General features: G+C 47.5%; 1 long non-coding RNA gene across 5 annotated transcripts; it reads right to left on the reverse strand.

Moving 5' to 3' along the window:
- Window positions 1-1,857: 1,857 nt before the first annotated feature.
- On the reverse strand, window positions 1,858-11,895 carry LOC123284458 (uncharacterized). 5 transcript variants are annotated; one of them, XR_011502046.1, is made up of 5 exons: window positions 11,003-11,314; window positions 7,545-7,680; window positions 7,124-7,310; window positions 2,885-3,571; window positions 1,858-2,134 (listed from the first exon to the last, which is right to left on the reverse strand). It is a non-coding gene; the product is annotated as an uncharacterized lncRNA (long non-coding RNA). The 5 variants fall into 5 exon arrangements; XR_006525414.2 differs by lacking the exon at window positions 11,003-11,314 and adding an exon at window positions 11,761-11,895 and having other exon boundaries at window positions 1,859-2,134; window positions 3,406-3,571; XR_011502047.1 differs by lacking the exon at window positions 11,003-11,314 and adding an exon at window positions 11,585-11,643 and having other exon boundaries at window positions 1,859-2,134; window positions 3,406-3,571.
- Between the last annotated feature and the right edge of the window lie 6,097 nt (window positions 11,896-17,992).

The raw sequence follows: 17,992 nt of genomic DNA on the forward strand, positions 1-17,992 counted from the left end.
AACTACTATAACTCCCTGGTGAATTCTAACTATTATAAATTTTAAAAACTCTTCTCATAATAATTTTCACTTTGAATCCTATTTTTGTGTGATATATTTTTTAATTAATATTTGCTTAAAATTTCTTTTTTCATATTATGTTTTCAGCTCCCCTAAGACATTTGTTTAGGATGGTGTCTATAAACTGTATATTCCTGGATGTGAGGTGGTTTTTTTAACCCAGTCTAAGACACTTAATAGAATATTTAAACCCATTTTCATTTATTGTGATTATTGATGTACTTATTACTGATTATCTTTTGTTTTATACTTACCATGTTTTCTTGTTCTTTCTTTTATTTCTTTTCTGATTGTTATTGGATTGCTTTTTCTTCTAATTATTTGGAAATTCTACATTATGATTCTATTTTTCTGCTGATATCCTTTAACTTGAAACTCATTTTTTTCTATCAAAATCTAATATAATCAGGGCTAATCAGAATACACATCATCCCCCTGAATGCTCTCGGTGTGGCTAGAGGGGAAGTAACGATTTTGAGCTGGGAGGCTCTCCTTATCAAACACAGATTTCGTTCATTTCCTGGGATTTCGGATAGGAGAAAAACCGATCCATATAGTTGGTATACCATCTTGACCCAATCTCTCTCTTCTTGTATCATAAGGGGAAAAGCAATTGAGAGAGCTTATTTCAAAAGATGAGAAGAAAGCAGAGGATGATGCTCAAGGAAAAGGGATGATTTGGCGATGGAAAATTTTAGGCAACAGAGAGCGTTTTATTTGGGGGCTTGGAGCCTTTCTAGGGCAACTGACATTGCCCTGTGGGGTAAACTTCTCTTCCAAGCATAAGTTCAGCTCTGTTTGTCGTGTCGATTTGACATTGGCCAGAGAGAAACGACAGCAGATAGCCTTAAGAGCCAGATGACAGGCTTAATCTTTGGCTAAAGAATCAAGGGTGAGGAGCCACATCCCATGCTGAGTGTCACCAGGAATTACCAAGATTTGAGCCAGAGAGGCTATAACTTGTAACTTATACTCAGGAGTGTTTTGATCAGGTATGGTTAGACATGCAGACACAAAAATGACTGTAATGAAGGGAGAAGTTTTTCATACTCACACACCCCTAAAAATCAGGGACACATCATGCCATGGGGGCGGCGGGCATCACATAGGGAAGCACCAGGGCAGGTCAGGAGGCAGAGAGAGCCAGAGGAAAACATAAGCAGGGACCTTTACCGTGGCTTTTGTGGGAAAGGCAAGGCAGTGTAAGCGGGTTTAGGATCAGCTAGTCTGAATAATTTCATGGGCTCTAGGGCACAGATGCTGTCCCTAGTTGTTTCCAGTAGCTGGCTGTCGGGTGATCAGGGCAGGGGGACAGTGGCCCAGAGTGTGAGAGCCCAGGAAGCAGGTGGTTGGGGAATTGGTTGGATTACATACGAAAAGCACAGTCCCAGGCAAGTCTTTACCATGTCTAGGAATTGGCTGGCCCTGGGAGGGGCAGTCTCTACAGGATCAGCAAGGCTCCAGATATTAAAGCATCAGAAAATAAAAGGGCATGATTAATATAAAAGTCTCAGCTCAAAGCGAGAATTGAGGATCAGGAATCAGCAACAAGGTCAAGGGGCTGGCAAACTGGAGGATAAGAAACGGTTACATGGGGACTTACTATTCTCCAGAGAGGCCCTTAGGGATGCTTTCAAAAGGCCGCCCAGAAATGCGCTAACTCTAGCCTTCTGTCTTCTGTCTAACGTCTTAAAGGCAATGCCTGACGTTGCTCAGAAGCAGAAAATTGTGTTCCCAGCTGGAACGTCTTGCCTCTCAGTTTCCCCACAGCTCGCGTAACACAAAAATAAGGGCTAGTGGCTGTCCAAAGGATTTTTTAAGTTAGTGAAATTACATGAAAAACTTTACAAAGATATAAAACTTACACGACATTTAACTGTTATATTTAGCACGTCATCTGCATTCCAATGAAAAAATAACGACAATCTAAACTATTCCAGAGAAAGCCGGCCCTTTCTCAGCCTGTTCCTCCGCGTTCACAGATGTCTGGTTTCCATTAGGTAGTCGTCGGATCCAGCTCCCCCTGCTGATGAGCTTCCGAGGAGAAGGCAGACGAGGGAGGAAGCTGCCAGGCCTGCAGACGGGCACGCATACAAGACAGCAATGTGCAAATCCACCAAAGTGGACCCGCCATTTTCCCCGAGATCTCCAACTCAGCCAAATCCAGCTGAGATGTTAAACAGAGAGTCCACTGGTGACAGGAAGCCCAGCCAGCTTCAAGCCAACGCATCTGGTCTAATGAAAAGGGCTTTGGCTGGTGGCCCTAAAGGCAACAAGTACAATCCTCTGAGATGGCTGAGGCAACTCCTTCATCCCCTTTCTCTGCAGCCCTGGCAGCTGCACTTGCTCCAGTGCAAAGAAATGCTGAAGCAGCAGGACAGCTAGGACTGAGTCCACCATTCAAAGAGGACAGGAAGGAAAGGGCTGTGCATTCCTTCTCAGCTTCTCCTCAGGGAGAGAGGCAAAAAGCCAGCAGCTGTGGCTTCTCACCCATTTCCATAACCATCAAAGATGTGTGCAGCCCCTCTGAGCCAGGCGCCGGGCAAGGTGCTGTGGGACATGCAAAGACGAAAATCCAGGCTCTGCCCTTTGTGAGCTTGCAGCCCAGAAAAGGGACAAGGTCAGCACAGAAGGCCCAAACAGACAGGGAAAGGGGTCAGACACAGCCTCATGGGGGAGCAATCAATTCAAGAGCCCCCCGAAACCAGCAACTACCTACTGCTGGTTGGACTGGACTGTGCTGTGGGAAGGAACACATACATCCTCTCCCACCTCGGGAATTCAGTCACGTGGGGGGAACAAAGGAAGGACAGCAAACACACACCTCCAGGCCAATGCTGTGTGCACAGTCACAGCAGAGCGCAGTGAGCAGAGAGAGCACGGTGGCGCGCACTTGAGCTGAGTCTGCAAAGCTCAGCAAGGATTTCAGCAGAGCGAGGAGGAGAGGAAATCAGTGTTCCAGCCAGAGGGAGCAGTGCACGCCAAGACAGATGCAGTGATGTTCAGGCATGTCCAGGTGAGGCATGCAGCGGGAGCAGGTTTCGGAGGGCCGTGAGAGCCAGGGTGCAGAGGATAAAGTCAGTCAATTCATCCACCAGTCATTTTTTTAAATTGTGGTAAAAAGCACATAAGAGAAAATTGACCATTTAACCATTTTTAAGTGTACAGCCTAGTAGTGTGAAGTATATTCACATCGCTGTAAAACAGAGCTCCAGAAGTTTTTCATCTTGCAAATCTGAAACTCTGTACCCACCAGACAACACTCCCCCTCCCCCACCCCCCAGCTCCCCGTAACTCCCGCTCTATTTTCTGTCCCTGTGAATGTGACCGCTCTCGGGAACTCACTTCAGTGGAATCACACAGCATTTGTCTTACTGTGACTGGCTATTTCACTTAACATAATGTCTTCAAGGTAAATCCACATCGTAACATGCGACAGGATTTCCTTCCTTTTTAGGGCTGAATAATATTCCCTTGTGTGTATATTACCACATTTTGTTTGTCCATGTATCTGTGAAAAAAGACAAAAACACATGATTCCACTTATATGAGGCACCTAGAATTGTCAAATCCACAGAGACAGAAAGAAGAACAGTGGTTACAGGGCCTGAGGGGAGGGGGTGGGGACTTATCATAATAGGAACACAGTGTCAGGTCGGGATGACGAAAAATTTCTGCAAACGGATGGTGGTGATGGTTGCATAATAATGTGAACATATGTGCTACCACTGAACCCTACCCTTAAAATGTCCAAAATTGTCAATCTTCTATCTATTTACCACTATACATATTTTTAAAAAAAGGTTTCCATGCTGCCAATAGGAAAGCCTGCAAGTCTCTTCCCCTTCGTTTCCTTAATCTCATCATCTTTACGGAGAGGGGCTGACTAGATGCTTCTGGGTCTGCGGTCTAATGTTTCCATGGTAACCACAACAAGCAGCTGCCTGGCAGGCAGGATTTCACCATCAGATCAACAAGATTCACCCTACTGGTCTCCCTTCCATCCACTCCATGCTTTAAGCTGCTTCCCAGAGAGCTAGACATCAGTGTCAAATCTTGCGCCTCTCTTCTGCATCTCACACCATCATCCAGCCACTCAAGCTTGGTTTTCAGACACGCCACATGATAGTCTGCTCCCAACCAGTCTCACACGCTCTTCTCTCCACTCTAGAACACCTGCTCCTTCTCATGCCCCACTACCCGACCTTGTGCCTTTGCTAGCTCTTCCTCTTCTTTCAAATTCTTCAGGGCTCAGCTGAAATGTCCCTTCCTCCAGGAAGCCTTCCTTTCCTGACCACCCAGATGATGTTACATCCTCTGTTACATGCTCCCATGGCACCCTGCCTCCTCCCAAGGGAAGACTGTCACAGAACGAACCACAGTAAGGGTGAGAAATCAGGCAACGGGAGAAGGGCGTCATCCCAGATGCCTTTTACTTGAATTAGAGAGAAGCCTGTGAGCATTGTGGACTTTGGACTCAGAACCCATTGGACTGGAAACCCCACATCTCCTGCTCACGAGCTCTGTGGCCATAAGCAAGTTACTCAACTGCTCCAAGCCTCTGTTTCCTCTTCCGTAAGGCTAGGAGAAAATTTCCTAACTCTCCAGGGCGTTGAAAAGAGGAAGGGAAGTGAAATATCCTGACAGCTCTTGTCTTGGACCTTTCCCCACCAGGTAATGTCCTCACCCATTCTTACCTAACACCTGGATTTCTGCCTGCACCCTACTTCCTCTCCAGCTCATTTCCCAGGTTGCAGCCAGGGTATCTTTGTAAACCGCACATGTGACAACCCCCTGGCTGCCTCTAGTCATTCTCCATGCACATGCACAGCTGGTCCCTGCTGTTCTCTCTGGCCTCATATCTCTTCCGCCCCCAACCCCAGGTCCGCCTCCCTGATTCCAGCCACACGAGGGCCAGCCCCAGGCTCTCTCCTGCCTGTGAGTCTTCACACGTTTCTCCTCCTCCATATGAAAGACCATACCCTGTCCCAGCTTTGCCTGACAACACTTACTTGTCCTCAGGTCACTTCTGTGAAGCCTCACCTGACCGCCACCACCGCATGCACAGGTCTACCTTGTGCGCCTGTAGACTCCTATCCCTTATTAATTGCATTTTTGGTGTGCATTAAAATTGTTTTTAATTTTGGCTTTAACAGCTTCATTAATATATAACTGACATACAATAAACTACACATATTTAAGCATACAATTTGATAAGTTTTGACATATGTACACACCCATGAAAGGATCGCCACAATCAAGAAAATGAATTTACCTATCACCCCCCAAAATGTCCTTGTGTCCCCTGGTAATCTCCTCCTGCCCTCCTCCACCGGCTCTCATTTGTAGGTAACCCCTGATTGGCTCGCTATCACCATATATTAGTTAGCATTTTCTAGAATTTTATACAAATGTAATCACAAAGTATATACTCTTTTTTGCCTAGCTTTTTTTTACCCAGCATAATTATTTTGAGATTCATCCATGTAGTAGCTTGTTCATTCTTTTTATTTTTTATTCTTGAGGAGTATTCTTTTCTATGCATATAACACAGTTTGCTTATCCGTTTTTCTGTTGATGGACACGTACTGTTTTCTGTTTGTATGAACATATGCTTTCATTTTTCCTGGCTAAATATGTAGGAATTCAATGGCTGGATGATATGACAGTATGTCTAACTTTTTTAACAAACCACCCAACTGTTTTCCAAAGTGGTTGTAGCCTTTTACATTCTCCCCAGGAGTTTGGGAGTTCCAGCTGCTGTCCATCCTAGTCAGCGCTTGTATGATCAATCTTTTCAATTTCAGCCATTGTAATAGGTATGTAACGGTGTCTCATTGCGGTTTATTGCATTTTCCTAATGACTAATGATGTTGAAAATCTTTTAATGTGCTTATTTGTCGTCAATATAGTATCTTGTTTGGTGAAGTGTCTGTTCAAAAAGTTTTAAAAGAAAACAAATTGTAGAAGTTAAATCTGTTAGGCAAATTTTTTTCATGAACTTAATTTCTATGCTTTATTCCACTATCTAAAGGTATTATCACAATTTTTTCACATCTTAAAAACTTGTGGAAAAATATTCACAATATGAAATTCACCATTTTAACCATTTTTAAGCATACAGTTCCGTGGCATTAAGTACATTCACCTCGCTGTGTAACCATGACCACCATCCACCTCCAGAATGTTGTCGTCTTCCCAAACTGAAACTCGGTGCCCAGTAAACACTAACTCTCCATTCCTCCTCTCTCCCCAGCTCCTGGCACCCCCACTCTACCTTCTGTCCCTATGAATTAGACTACTCTGGGTACTTCAGGTGAATCATATATTTGTCCTTTTGTGACAGGTTTATTTCACTTAGCATAATGTCTTCAAGGTTCATGCATGTTGTAGCATGTGTCAGAATTTCCTTCCTTTTAAAGGATGAGTAAAATTTCTTTGTATGCATGAACCACACTTTGTTTATCCATTCATCCATCAATGGACACTTAGCTGCTTCTACCTTTCGGTTATTGTGAATAATGCTCGCCACAAAGATGGTTGCACAGATATCTGAATCCCTTACTAATTGTATTTTTAATTTTTAATATATTTTTAGTTGCATTTAATGGCTATATCCTATTGCCTACATCAGCGCCCGACACACAGTAAGCATTTAATAAATACATGTGAAGTTAACAGCCAAATGACAGAATGAGTGAATGGATAAAAGAGCAAATCCCAAATTGGACACCAACTCAGACAGAGCTGGATCATTTGTCCTGTGGGTGCCAGTCAGTTCCTAACGCCAGGATGCTGAGTCAGTTAAGGAAGTGATCTCTTTGGGTCCCATCCAAGAAGTGAAAAAAACACCTCCCATGACTCGGCTTGTCACCCTTGCCTCCACTTGGAGGCCCAGCTGCCTGAAGCCTCTGGGTTAGTCACAAGATACTAACTCAGGGGGGCATAGCTGAGCCTACTCAGAGAAGGAATTCTTTCCTCTGAGACACCTGAGGAAACCCTCACTACATTCCTTCCCATGAAATAATAATAACATTAACAGCCAACATGTTTGCGTGCTTACCTTGTCAGGTGCTTTCTGAACCGTATCTTATTTAATTGTTAAGTACCCTTGAATTAGGCACTGTAAGACTCCCCACTTTACAGAGCAAAAAACAAAGGCACGGAGAAGTTAATTAACTTGCCCATGGTCCCCCAGCTGGTAAACGGCACGGCCAGGGTTTGAAGCCAGGCACTCTTGACTCCAAAATCTACCAGGAAGAAGCAAAAGACACAATTAACCAGTCAGGCTGAGAGCACTTTTCAATGAGTTACATTGAAGTTAACCAGGGTCCTTTCACAATATTTTTTTCCTAAGTTTAAATAGTATTTATTAAATAAATTTTAGAAAACACATAATAAAAATTTTAAGTCACACAATCCCACCAAAAAAGATAAGCACTCTTGACCTATCAGAATGTTCCCTCCCAGCCTTTTCTCCTTACTTCTACACTTGAACCGAGGTGAAAGAAGGAGTGTTCACTCTCTCAAGACAGCGCAGCAGTCCTCCCGTGTTGACTGTCTGCCGCTGGCACCCGCTCCTCCCGCTGTCCTTCTCCTCTGCAGGTTTCTAATGTATTCCTGCCACATGACACAATAAAAATGGGATGCTGGTTTCTAGTAATGACGATGGCAGCTGACACTGAGTGCTCCCCCAGCGGCACTGCGCTCAGGGGGCACTTCACACACGGGACCCCAGGTAGCACTCACGGCCACTGCATCACTTGGGGACCATTACTGTGCTCACTTTACTCATTTACAATTAAGATTTACTTAATCTGAGGCTTAAGATTTAACACGCGGCTCTTCTTCCCTTTCCCTTCCTGAATCAGTCAGTCCTAAAGCCACTGGGTGAGGCCTAGAAAGGTAGGTGTCGACACGGGAGGTGGAGAGGGGTCTAGATGGAGGTGTCAGAGCCCCCTCTTCACTCCAGGCAGGTAGAGAGAACATCTACAGGAGAGCAGAAGGCGGTTTGATGCAGGGGGTGTCAGTGTCAGGGGTCAGACACTGAGCAGGGTGAAGAGAGCCCACAGTGGTGTGGGGATTATGCTGGTGTGCGGTGTCAAAACCCAAGCAGATGCACAATGGGAGTCCATGCAGGAGGAGGGGCCGGCCCTGGGATGAGATCCCAAGAAGCATGAGGGAGACGATTGTGTGTGCGAGCGCGGTGCTGGAGCCCAAGGCAGGTGAGGGCGGCATCCACATGGGGGAGGGTGCTGGTGGCAGTGGGAGATCGGTTACATAAAGAGGGGTGATCAACAGGTAGTCACAGCACAGAGAATGCCAGCCGGATTTCTCCCTGCTGGAGAAAAGGGTTATAACTAAGGAAAGGGAAGAGAGTAGAATGAATCCTGAGGTGCTGGATCGAAATTGAGGCATTGGTGTGAGCTCATTGTTTTCAATAGCACAGGTAGAGAAAGAAATAAGCATACACGTACAGATGTAAACATGTGAATGTCTCTTCATGTACATCCCTAGCTCTGTCCACTGACAGGGCCCAGGAGCAGCAACATCCCAACTGTAATGAGCATAGCCTCCCGCTAATCTTGGTTTCTAAATCCATTCTCTGCTAAAAAGAACCATGCTACTAGGACCAATGGCAGAGAGAGGATAACGTGCCTAGAATATTCTTACACTATTCTTATAACAAGGAAGGAAATGCTTAAAGGTTGATGAGGACACTTCAAAAGGACAAAGAAGCCAGCTTAAAGGGGTTCTCACTGGCCCAGTAGAGGACAATTTGAGTATCAAAATAAAAAATTTTGTAATCCATTGCAACCTATTGAAAAACATAGGAATCCATGATTCCACACTCATGTAAATAAATTAAAAGTTTGATGAGGATAAACACCTGTTTTCATACAGTTTCAAAGGTATTTATATAGTTTCAAAGGACTTCCCTACAAACTATGTAATAATTACAAAGGAAAAAGTAACTTTAGAGTGGAGAGCCCTTGCAGATACCATCTTAATCAAATGATGAAAGCAAACATCTCAGTAACGGGACAAATTGAAATCAGGGGGCGTCAGATAAGATGAAGTGAGAACACAGTTTCCTAGGCTCCTCCAGAGACAGCTGAGCTGTGTTTGGTGAGGCCTGCTGGAAAATTTGGTCTCTTCTCACATGACTACAGCCGGGCCGGAAGGAAGAGGGGTCTCATGAGCCGTTTTACTCACTCAGTGCTGCATTACGGGGCTGACACACCAGCCAAGTCTGCTCAGCATCCCATTATGAAAAGCTCTGCGGAAAGGCTGCACCTCCCCGAGTGAGCCTGTCATCCAAGCAGGGCCTACCTGGAGAAGGCTGGGGCCAGGCTTGGGAGGGCCGGGCTGACCAGCGCACTTGGGAGGAGAGAAGGTGGACACCTGTTTGCATTTAAGGCCACATTCTGCGGCTCAGCCCTGAATGTTCCATCAGTCAAGCTACTTCCTAAATCACAGTCCCGTGTTTGGCAAGAAGGGAGGCTTCACCTGCCCTGGCCAGCGTCAGGGCGTCACAGAGCCACACTCTGCCCCTGGGGAACCCCAGTGTCATGACAGCTGTCTGCCAAGTCTACCACACCTCTCCAGCCTTCCTTCCCCTGCCTGGGGGGAGTGCCACCATCCCTGCCAGGCTCCTTGTGGCTCCTCCGTGTTGCTTCAGCCGTGCCAGGGCACTGATGTCACTGGGAGACCGCACCCACTCCATCCCCAAAAAATGGCAGTCCCACCCACCAACTGCCTGGACGTGGGAGAGGCTATTTAAGAGTGCACCTGCCCTAAGGCAAGCTAAACAGCCAGTGCCTTGCTCCCAATTTACAGGTGAAGAAACTGAGTCATGGAAGTGACTTACCAAGGCATTCTTAACACTTCAGTGACTCATCGAGGTCAGAACCCCAAAAAGCCCAACCCGCAAGCTGCGTGACTTCAGGCACAGCACTCTGCTCGCACGCATGTGATCACTGCCGGGGGCCTGGCTGGTGCCAGAGCTTCTGCCTAGGGCTCTGCTGGGGCAGCTGCGGGATCCCACCTCTCAGACCCTGCTATGTTTCCACCATTAGAGCTGGAATCCCCAAACCAACACAGACTAGCAAAGGAAGGAATTCTGCCTGAGGATAATCTGGATGGTTCTATATACCTATGAGAGAGAGAAAGCCATCAACTGTGTGTCTCTGTGAGTGTTCACCCATTCGGATGCAATCAGTATCAGTAAGTGTCCTGTGTGATCTGTAAGAGTCCTTAACAAAGAACAGACAAGCTGAGATCTAAGTCTTGGTGCAGCCCCAATCTGTGGCAGGATGTGCATCCCAGACGCAGGTGGCGGCCAGGCCAGCGACTGTTCTATTTGACTCTGGGAGACGTATTCTGCTGGACTCTATTTGGCTCTTGGCTGTCTTTGTAAACTGTCCAACGATGCCTCACAACTCCCTTCTCCTTCCAGGAGGGAAAAGGACTAAGTTTGTTAAGCAGCACCATGCTAGGAATGGCACCCCAGTTTCACCTACACTATAAATCCTCACACCAGTGAGCTATTGTCCCACCTACAGCTGAGGACACGGAGGCTCAGAAAGGCTACCTTGGCCATGCCACACGGCTGCTGAGCGCAGGAGCCCGACCTCGCAGCCGCCGCACACCCAGCGGACTGCAGGGCACCGAACTGGCCCGGGACCTTTTTGGCTCCCCTCCTACTCCTCCAGTCCTCAACCCCAGCAAGTTCGTTCCCCCTGCTTCCATCACCTCATGCCCTCTGCCTGGGGCACCCACATCTCCACCGGGCAGATCACCCCCATCTTTCAAGGCCCACGCCTCCTCTGCCCTGACGCTCACAAACACCGCGGTCAGGCCCCCTCAAGAACCCCCTATAGCTTCCCGTCTCCCGGGGCCCTCCTGGTTGCCTTGTATTCCAGCTCCACATCCCACTCACCCGGCACCGCACTGAGCACACAGTAGGCCCCACTATGGGTCACTGAGTGCCCCATCCCTCCGCCCGGGCCTGCAAGCGCTGGGGACGCAACTCAGACGTCCGTCCCCTCGGGCGCGCGATCCAGTAGCCCAGGGCGGGAAGGGCGGCGGCTGTGAGAACGGCCGGGGAAGAACCGAAATGCCCAGAAACGTGCTGTGACCGGAAACCTCCTGGGCACAGCGACTGCGCTCGAGCCGAGGCTCTGCAGGCGGCTGCGAACCCGCTCCGGGCCTCGCGCCCCAGCCTGCCCGCGGCGGGTCGCCGCCCCTTCCGGAAGGCCCTCCTCCCACAGCTCCGGCTCCGTCTTTTCTCCTAATGGACCAGTAATGATTCACCGGGAACACTGTCCTCCGCGGGATAAGGGACGCGGCTGCCGGCGCCCAGACCGCAGCAGGGAGGCGCCCCCGCGCCCATCCCCTCCTCCCCTTTCCCCCTTCCCACCCCGCCTCCTTCCCCTCTCCTTCCCTCCTGCTCCTCATCCCTCTCTCTCCTTCCCCTCTACCTAGCTCCTCTCCTCCACCCCTCCACCCTGCCCCACCCTACCCGTCTCGCCACACTACGTCTCTCTCCCCCTCTTCTCCGCACTCCGCCCCTCTGCCCACGCCCTCTGCCCTTCTCCTCCCCCCTCCCCCCTCCCCCTTTCCTCTCCCCTCCCCTCCCCCCTGCCCCTCTGCTCCCTTCCTGCCCCGCCCCAGCCGCGGCCCCGGCACCTCGCGCACCCGGCGGCGTGGTCTCCGGGGCACTGCGCGTCACCGCTCGTCCCACCTCCTTCCCAGCCAATCAGTCCTCCCCTCCGCACCCGGCCTGTCCTCCCTGGGGAAACCTGTGGCCGGAGATGCAGAATCGAGTACAGTGTATGCAATAACCGTGTGAGAGGGCAGCTCCGGGTACAGAAGAAACCAGAAGATGAGGGTGGGGGTGGGTTCCACACCTCAGTCGTATAGCCTAAATCAGCGAGCTGGAAGTAGTCACGTATGTTTGGCACTTTATGACTTACAAATGCTTTCCTATAAATGATCTCATATGGGCCTCAAAACAACCCTGCGAGGCCGGTGTTACGGTCTCCTTTTCATAGAGGAGGAAATTAAAGCGCGGCGAGATGAAGTGACTTGCCTGGGGTCGCAGGCCTGCGGCGGAGCCCGGTTCGAGCCGATGCGGACCCAGGCCGGACTCCATCGTCTTCCTTCTCAAAAGCCCAGGGCAAGTTGAGGGTGATTTTCTCGATTGGCCCCTCTTGAGATCCACTCGCCCGGAGTTCTCTTTTAGAGTTTCGATGGTGTAGGAAGGGAAAAACAGGGGAAGATAGCTGGAATGAGAGGTGCGGTTTAAGGCAGGACGTTTAGGTTCCGGAAGCCGAGAGAAAGGGGTAAATCCAAAGGGTTACCATGGGATTTCTTCTGCTACAAGGCTGGCTGATATCAGGGAGGAATTTGCATTTTAAAAAGAAAGCCAAAGACAGAAAAGCCTTGGGAGCCACGAAGAACGGCAGAAACCCTTGGCAGACATGTACTTGTGAGCGCCCCCAAGTAAGCCCAGAGGACCAGGCTCCGCGCGCTCCCCGCCTCGCTGTCCAGCGCCGCTCAAATCCCAGCGCTCAGAAACAGCGCTGCGAGCGCACGCCCGGAACGGACGAGCGACACAAAGACCAAGCGAGGGCGAGTCCGCTGCGTGCGGGCCCTGCTTCACCAGCGCGCTCGCCCCCAGCCTCCTCGGAACACACGGCGCTCGCATCGGTGCCTGCGGGCCTTTCCATTAGCCGCAGCGGCCTCCTCCAGGAGTCTGCAGAGCTCGCGCCCTCTGGTCAAAGGCCTCCTTCCGAGTGAGGCCTCCCTAACCCCTTCACTGCGTCTTTCGCTCCCTAGCAGTTCTCAGGGTCTGAGCAGGGCTTCCCATACCTCAGGGCGCCTGCGCGTCATCTGGACATCTCGCTCAACACAGAGGCGCGTTCAGTTGGCCCGGGGTGGGTCCCCAAGTGTCTAATACTTCCCACATTATGCTGCTGCTGCCTCTCTGCCTGCATCTGTGGAGGACACTTTAAATAGAAAGGATCTAAAATGCTACATTGTTCGTATTTATCTTGTGTTACTTTGTCCTCCCTGCACTGGAAGCTAAGTTCCAGGAGGGCAGGCAGTTGGTCTCTTTTGCTCCCTACCGTGTCCTCAGTACCCGGAACAGGACCTGGCACCCAGTAGGGCACATGGTTATTTATTGAATGAAAGAAGAAAGGAGTGAATGAAATACAAGCCAAAAAAGAAAGCAGAGGTGATAAGTCTAATGTCATACAAAGTAGAACTCAAGGTGAAAACTGTAAATGGAACAAAAGTTTATTTTGTATTTATAAAAAAGGGAAGAAATAACATTCAAAAAACTTTAGATCTTGAATGGTATGATATCCACTTATTTAAAGTAAACTATCAAAAGAACAAGGAAAATTGCAGATATTACAGTGATTTTAGAAACTCTCACTCTCTCTTGGTTACATCTCCGAGGCAAAAGGTGACGTGGAAGACCTGAATAAAGAAATTACCTGGATTTAAGAGCTCTATATTTACCTTTTTATTGTGGTTAAAATATACATAACATAAAATTTAGTATTTTAGCCGTTTTTAAATGTACGGTTCAGTGACATTAAGTACATTCACATTGTTGTGCAACCAACCATCACCACCATCCCTCTCCAGATCTTTATCTTCCCAAACTGAAACTCTGTGCCGGTTAAACAAGTCCCCATTCTCCCCGCTCCTCCCAGCCCCAGGCAACTGCCATTCTACTCTCTGTCTCTAGGAATCCCGCTACTCTAGGTACCTCATGTAAGCAGAATCATACAGTATTTGTCCTTGTGTGACTGCCTTATTTTACCCAGCATCATGAGCAAAAAGACTCATCCATGTTGTAGCATGTGTCCGAATTTCTTTCCTTTTTACGGCTTAATATTATTCCATTATATATATATCACATTTTGTTTATCTATTCATCTGTTGATGGATGCTTGAGTTGTTTCCACCTTTTGGCTACTGTGTATAATGCTACCATGAACATGAGTGTACAAATATTTGTTTGAGTCCCTTCTTTCACTTCTTCTAGGTATACACCCAGAAGTGGGGTTGCTGGATCATATGAACCATTCCTTGTTTAACTTTTTCAGGAACCGCCATGCTGTTTTTCATAGCAGCTGTACCATTTTACATTCCCTCTAGCAGTGTACAAGGGTTCCAACTTGCCAACATCCCTGTCTACACTTGTTATTTTCTTTGTTTTTTTAATAATAGCCATCTTATTGGGTGTGAAGTAGTATCTCATTGTGGCTTTGATTTGCATTTCCCTAATGATTAGTGACGCCGAGCATCTTTTCCTGTGCTCGATGGCTATTTGTATATCTTCTCTGTAGAAATGTCTATTCAAGTTCTTTGCCCGTTTTTGAATTGAATTGTTTGTTGTTGCATTGTAGGAGTTTGTTACATATTCTAGATATTAATCCCTTATCAGATATGTGATTTGTAAATATTCTCTCTCATTCTGTAGGTTGCCTTTTCATCTGTTGATAGTGCCCTTTGAAGCACAAAAGTTTTTACTTTTGATGAAATCCAATTTGTCTATTTTTTCTTTTGTTGCTTGTGCTTTTGGTGTCAGATCCAAGAAATCATTGCCAAATCCCATGTCCTGGAGCTTTCTCTCTGTTTTCTTCCAAGAGTTTTATCACTTTAAGAGCTCTGTATCTACCTTTACAGAGAATAGATATTCCTTGTGAAAGCTCAATACATTTCAAAAGTGGAAATTGCCAAGACCACAGTATCTAGCTGCAATGCAATAAAAACTAGTAATTAACGTATGAGTAATTGTGTATGTGAAAGTTGCTAAGAGTGTAGATCTTAAAAGTTCTCATCACAAGGAAAAAAATTTGTGACTATGTGATGTGTTGGATGTTAACTAGACTTATTATGGTGATCATTTCACAATATAAACATATATCAAATTATTCTGTTGTACACCTGGAACTAATACAATGTTATATGTCAATTACATCTCAATTTATTTTTATTTTTTATTTTATGTTTTTTTCCCAAAGATTGGCACCTGGGCTAACAACTATTGCCAATATTTTTTTTTCTGCTTTTATCTCCCCAACGCCCCCCCCCCCCCCCAGTTGTATATCTTAGTTGCACGTCCTTCTAGCTGTGGGATGTGGGACACTGCCTCAACGTGGCCTGACGAGCAGTGCCATGTCCGCTCCCAGGATCCGAACCCTGGGCCACCACAGTGGAGCGTGCGAACTTAACCACTCAGCCACGGAGCCGGCCCCTACATCTCAATTTAAAAAAAGAGATAACAAAAAGCCGCGGAAGCTGAAGCAAGTAATTGGGACTTGATCTCTATAAGGGTTGTTGTACTATCTCTGTATTTCCTGTGGAGTTCAACATAATGCCCTCGCATAGTTGATGTCAATTAATGTAATGTGGGTCAAATAAATAAGTTTCTCCTAAACACACACACACACATTCAAATAGCCTTCCCACCCACCCCCCACCCCACCATCAAAAAAAACCAAACTAATAATTAATGACAAAAGATTAACCACTTGGAAATGTTAGAACCCTCTCTCTAACTCTTGGGTCAAAGAGAAACTCAAGACTGAAATGATAGATTGTCTGGAAAATAACACTGCGAATATTTACATATGAAAAATAAACTTAAGGAAATCAAAAGGAAGAAATTAGTGAGGCTAAGATAAAAATTAATTATTTAGAAAATAAAAAATAAGAGTGAACATATACAAAAATAAAGGTTTTTTTTTTCTGACTTATAAAAATGGATATAAGGGACGGCCCGGAACTGGAGGAGAAGAGGAGGTGATGCCAAGGAGAAGAGGAAAAGGAACGAAAGCAATACTGTCTTCTCGCCCGCTGCCTCCCACAGCCTGAGGCTGCCCCACTCGGAGTTCAAGTCTGACAGTCCAATCACATACGAGGTTTGTGAACGTGGACAAATGACTCAACCTTTCTGAACTTCAGTGTGGTCGTCCGACTAGTGGGGAAGATGCCTACTTTTTAGGAGGGAGGACGAAATGAGCTGCTCATTGGAAAGGACTCCTGATACAGGGCCTGGCACATGGAGATGGTTGTTATTATGTTGTTGTTGTGAGAATAGCAATATTTTGTTTCACCCTGTAGGAGTTCCTAAAGAGGACAACATGAGTGGAAATCCCAGTGCCAAGCCAGGGGCCCTGGTCACCTGTGACAAAGGGAAGAAAGACATCTAGCAGAGCCGCAAGCCAGCCCAGGCCAGGAGGCCCCTGCTGGCCAACATACAGCATTGTGTTCCCTCCTCCTCCAACCTCACCCCAAGGAGGAATGAGGGCAAAAATGAAGGTCTCACCATCCGTACAGGGAGGGGCCTGGATTAGCTGTCCCTGAGGTTTTTCCCCTGGCCTACGTCAGCGATCTCTGAGGATGAGCAACGTAAAAGGGAAGCTGGCTGGAGGGAAGTGGGGCAGTTTTCCAGCTCAGATGCTAAGAGTGACAGCAGTGGTGGCAATGGGATATTTATGGAGTCACAAGCCTGGTATGGACCTCAAAATGGTTTTAGCTTCTTGCTTGCCTGTGCTGGGAGAGGGAGGAGCAGGCCATTTTGGAGCACTAGGCAAACAGGAGACTCCTTGCATCCCAAGGCTTGTAAAGGGAGAAGCTGATGTGTGACAGAGACTCCCAAAGGAGCAACGCCCAATGGCCAGCCATCCTCAGACTTATGGTCCCAGAGGCTCAGAACAGTAGAGAAATTCTAGGTGCTGAGCCCAGCTTATTCACTTGGGCAACCTTGCTCACTGACTCTTATCTCCTGTGGACCGGTGGGGACAGAGGGGCAAATGCCAGATTTCTGAACAGAATAAAGTAGGGGTTAACAGATATACGTCCATCAAAACCACGTGAACAGTAAGTCAACAGCTGCAATGCCTGTCCATCGTGGAAGCTGCCCACAACATCAAGATTGCCAGGAAGAAGCTGGTATTTCCAGCTCGGGCCTTCTCTCCTTGCCCTCATTTGGGTAGAGGCAGAGAAGGAACATTGCCTGGCAGCGCTTGGGGAATCATCCCCCACATTCCATAATAATCCTCTTCAGTTATGATTTGGGCGAGTTGCCTCTAGGCCTCAAAGGATGGGCCTGTGACCCACGACTCCTGTGGAGGGGTCGCCATGGACCTGGGGGTAGAGCTTTTTCTGAGGTTACCCTCGTAAACCTGGATGTAATCAGGGCAGGCGGAGGGTAACTTAGCCATGCCATGGAGAGTTCCTTCCTGAGCATGAAGCAACGCTGAGGACAGGAGAGCCACTCCCTTGTGCTTCAAATTATGCAAGTAGATAAACTCCTTTTTTTCCCCTTTAGTCAAAGGTTGTCTGACAGTTTCAACTAGAGCAGGCCTAATATACCTGTGGTGGGTTGAATTGTGTCCCCTAAAAAGATAAGTTCAAGTGCTAACCTCTGGTACCTGTCAGTGTGACCTTGTTTGGAATTAGGGTCTTTGCAGATGTGATCAAGCTAAGATGAGGTCAGTTGTATTAGGGTGGGCCCTATAAGACAAAGGAAACTTGAGCACACAGACGCACCCGGGGAGAAGCCATGTGAAAATGGAGGCAGAGATTGGAGTGACGTACCTAAAAGTCAAGGGACACCCAGGAGTGTCAGGAGCCACCAGAGGCTGGGAGAGAGGCATGGAAATTCTCCCTGAGATTCTCTCTCATAACCTCCAGAAGGAACTAATACTGCTGACACCTGGATTTTGGACTTCTACCTTCCAGAACCATGAGAGAATAAATTTCTGTTGTTTTAAGCCATCTGGTTTGTGGCACTTTGTGACAGCAGCCCTAGGAACCTAATACAGCCTCTAGCAGATGGTGTTGAGCATGTCGTGACCTCCTATCTCTTCCTCCCAAGAAACACACGCAAGAGACTTTTACA

The sequence above is a fragment of the Equus asinus genome, chromosome 3, assembly GCF_041296235.1.
Source record: "Equus asinus isolate D_3611 breed Donkey chromosome 3, EquAss-T2T_v2, whole genome shotgun sequence".
Lineage (NCBI taxonomy): Eukaryota > Metazoa > Chordata > Mammalia > Perissodactyla > Equidae > Equus > Equus asinus.